General features: G+C 43.9%; 1 non-coding gene across 1 annotated transcript; it reads left to right on the forward strand.

The window, feature by feature from the left end:
- Window positions 1-3,645: 3,645 nt before the first annotated feature.
- Window positions 3,646-3,781, forward strand: LOC118154371 (small nucleolar RNA SNORA49). The gene has a single exon (XR_004744238.1). It is a non-coding gene; the product is annotated as a small nucleolar RNA SNORA49 (small nucleolar RNA).
- Window positions 3,782-4,143: the final 362 nt, after the last annotated feature.

Below are 4,143 nucleotides of genomic sequence, written 5' to 3' on the forward strand. Positions count from 1 at the left end.
AGCACTTTGGGAGGCCGAGGTGGGTGGATCATGAGGTCAGGAGTTCAAGTTCAGCCTGGCCAACATGGTGAAATCCCGTATCTACTAAAAACACATGGTAGCCTGTAGTCCCAGCTACTGGGGAGGCTGAGGCTGAGGCAGAAGAATTGCTTGTACGCGGGAGGCGGAGGTTGCAGTGAGCTAAGATCGAACCATTGCACACTGGCCTGGGTGACAAAGCAAGACTCTGTCTTGAAAAAAAAAAAAAAGGACTGAAGGACTACCATGGGTAAAAGAGAAGTGATTGGTTTGCACGGCTCCAAAGCACAGACCTATAAAGGAGAGCCAATTGCTGCATGTGCTCAGCAGTTCCTGGTGCTAGGCACTGTGCTAAACACTTTTGTCCTGACTTCAGTTAATTCCTTACAGCCATCCTGGGAGACAGCTACTATAATCTCCATTGTACAGAGGAGCTACTACACTATATTCCTCCTTAGGCAGAGGTCAGAGGAATTTAAAGAGAGCTTTTTAAGTCTAAAGATGGAAAAGGCAAAATACTAAGTTCTCCATGTGAAGATGCGCTTAGGAGTGGGTGTGGTGGATCACATCTGTAATCTCAGCACTTAGGGAGGTTGAAGTAAGAGGACTCCTTGAGACCAGGAGTTTGAGACCAACCTGAGACATATAATGAAACTCCATCACTACAAAAAATTAAAAAACTAGCCGGGCATGGTGGTGTGTGCCTGTAGTCCCAGCTACTTAGGAGGTTGAGGTGGGAGGATTGCTTGAGCCTATGAGGTCAAGACTGTAGTGAGCTGAGATCACACCACTGCACTCCAGCCTGGGCAACAGAGGGAGACCCTGTCTCAAAAAAAGAAAAAACAGGCCAGGCATGGTGGTTCACGACTGTAATCCCAGCACTTTGGAAGGCCAAGGCGGGAGGATCACTTGAGGTCATGAGTTCGAGACTAGCCTGGCCAACACGATGAAACCCTGTTTCTACTAAAAACTAAAAAAAAATTAGCTGGGTGTGGTAGTGTGTGCCTGTAATCTGAACTACTTGGGAGGCTGAAGCAGGAGAATCTCTTGAACTAAAGAGGTGAAGGTTGCAATGAGCTGAGATCCTGCCACTGCACTCCAGCCTCACTCTGGCAACAGAGTGAGGCTCCATCTTAAAAAAAATAAATAAATTGCCGGGTGCGGGGGCGTGTGCCTGCAGTCCCAGCTACTCGGGAGGTTGAGGCTGGAGGATCTCTTGAGTCCAGGAGTTCTGGGCTGTAGTGCGCAATTCTGATTGGGTGTCTGCACTAAGTTCGGCATCAATATGGTGACCTCCTGGGAGTGGGGGACCACCAGGTTGCCTAAGGAGGGGTGAACCGGCCCAGGTTGGAAATGGAGTAGGTCAAAACTCCCGTGCTGATCAGTAGTGATCATGCCTGTGAATAGCCACTGTACTCCAGCCTGGGCAACATAGCGAGACCCTGTCTCTAAAAATAAAAATAAAATAAAAAATTAATCGATTAATTAAAATAAAAAGTAAAAAAAAATTTAAAAAGAGCTTAAATAATGACTTGGAAAACTGGAAAAGGGATTTGAGCTTGGTTTAGAGGAAGAGAAAGAGCAGTACAAGAGAGGGAAGTTGACTAGATATACACTAAAGTTCCCTCCAATCCTGCACATTGAACATAGGTTTGAGCTATGGCATCAGACACCCTGAAATCAAACTCTAGCTATGCCTTGTTCTAGCTGTGTGACCTTGGGCAAAGTCACCACATCTATCTTTCCTCAAGTTTCCTCATATATCAAATGGAGACAATAATAATTCTTATGCCATAGAGCTGTTGGGAAGGTTATATATAATGTTCATAAAAAGTCCTTTGAAGAATGCCTGGCCTATAAACTTTACCTATATTTATTGATAATGGGAGAGTCAAGGCCTACAAACATGACATATTAAATATTAACAAAAGAAGTAAAGGATACAGCTTGGGCTGGGCTCGGTGGCTCACTCCTGTAATCCCAGCACTTTGGGAGGCCAAGGTGGCTGGATCACATGAGGCCAGGAGTTTGAGACCAGCCTGGCCAGTATGGTCTACTAAATACAAAAATTAGCTCTACTAAATATACAAAAATTAGCCGGGCGTGGTGGTGCTTGCCTGTAGTCTCAGCTACTTGGGAGGCTGAGGCATGAGGATCACTGGAACCTGGGTGGCAGAGGTTGCAGAGAGTTGAGATCATGCCACTGCACTCCAGCCTGGGTGAGAGAGTGAGAGCCTGTGTCTGAAAAAAAAAAAAAAAAAAAAAAGAAACGAAAAGAAACAAATAAATAATTATGTGAGAAATATGTAACAGTGGCTGGGCATGGTGGCTCACGCTTGTAATCCTAGAACTTTGGGAGGCTGAGGTGGGTGTATCACAAGGTTAGGAGATCGAGACCATCCTGGCCAACATGGTGAAACCCTGTTTCTACCAAAAATACAAAAATTAGCTGGGTGTGGTGGCATGTGCCTGTAGTCCCAGATGCTGAGGTAGGAGAATAGCTTGAACCCAGGAGGTGGAGGTCACGGTCACCAGAGATTGTGCCCCTGCACTTCAGTGTGGTGAAACAGCAAGAGTCCATCTCAAAAAAATAATAATAAATTAAAAAAAGAAAAAAAAAAAGAAATGTGTTTAAGTGTATTTGGTGAATGGGTAAATAAAAGAAAAAAAAGAAATATGTAATAGTTTGACTCAGGTAAATTATCTTAATTAAAGATAATTAAATGTTCACGTGACAAAGAGTGGAAGAATGGAGAAAATGGTAGGAAGGCTTCATGGAGGATGAAGGACTGAGCCGGGTCCTGAAAATTTAATGAAACTTGGGTGGAGTTTGTCTTAATCCATTTTCTATTGCTGTAACAAAATGCCACAAAATGGGTAATCTGTGATGAGCAGACGTTTATTTAGCTCACAGTTCTGGAGGCTGGGAAGTTAAAGACTGTGGTGCTGGCATCTGGTGGGGCCTTGTGCTGCTTTATCCCATGGGCAAGGGGCAGAAGGTGGAAGTGAACATGTGAGATAGAGAGAGGCATCAGGGGCTGGATTTGCTTTATAACAACTCACTCTCATAATAACTAACCTGCTTCTGTGGTAACAACATTAATCCCTTCACAATGGCTCTGCCCTCATGACCTAGTCACGCTCTTATTAGGGCCCACCTCCCAATGCTATGGTATTGGGGATTAAGTTTCCAACACATGAACTTTTGGAGGACATGCTTAAAATTCTCAAGTCATAGAAGGGTTGAAGGAAGACATGTTCAGCATAAGTACTATAGGAGGAAATGAATAACATGGGTCTACGACGTGCAGAGGACATACCTTCCCATCCTCCAAATCATGTTGATGATTGGCTCCACTGACTCTATGAAGTATGGCTTCAGCTGGGAGCTGCCAAGTCCCTTAGGTGTGCACTTGAGGCTGTCCACCTGCCTTCTGAGAGGTTGGAGAACAGAGAAAACCCAGCAGCCAGGGCCTCAGAAGTCAGACATATCACTTGAGAGTTGGTTCGGAAGGAAAACAGTAGTAAAACCTGGTACCGGGAGCTCCATGATATATATAATATATTTTGGATACATGATATATTTTACTATATGGTAGTACTCATATAGTAAAAATGATCCCTGAACGCCCTCTGCCTTACTCCAGGGGCTTTTTGTTGCCTGTAAAGTGCCCTGGTATTGCCTGAGGATAGATGAGAAAGCACATATCCCTCCCCAGTAAGACGCTGTTTTCTTCTGGGGCCTACAAGTTAAGCTGACAGTAAATGCAAGGTGGAATCAAATTTCTTCCTTTCTGTCACTCACGGTTGTGTTATTTAAGCAGTTATGAGGGTGTTGGTGTGGGTGCGCGTAAGATGATGGCAGCTGCACGGAAGAACTGGGATACAATGCTGGGACCTTGATGTTATTTTAACATGAGCCTCATGTTGCATGGAATACAAACCAAGCAGTTTTGCTATGCAATTCTTTCTAATTGATAAATGTTGAAACGTGTCAAAGCTTTCCCAATATTTTCCAAGAATACTAACTCAGGTGTTTTGTTTCATCTTAGAATTAAAAAAAAAAGATCCCTGAAGATTCTTTAACTCTCTCTTCTCTTAACAAGTTTAGTATGACCATTTTTC

This window comes from Callithrix jacchus, chromosome 5 (genome assembly GCF_049354715.1).
Source record: "Callithrix jacchus isolate 240 chromosome 5, calJac240_pri, whole genome shotgun sequence".
Classification (NCBI taxonomy): domain Eukaryota; kingdom Metazoa; phylum Chordata; class Mammalia; order Primates; family Cebidae; genus Callithrix; species Callithrix jacchus.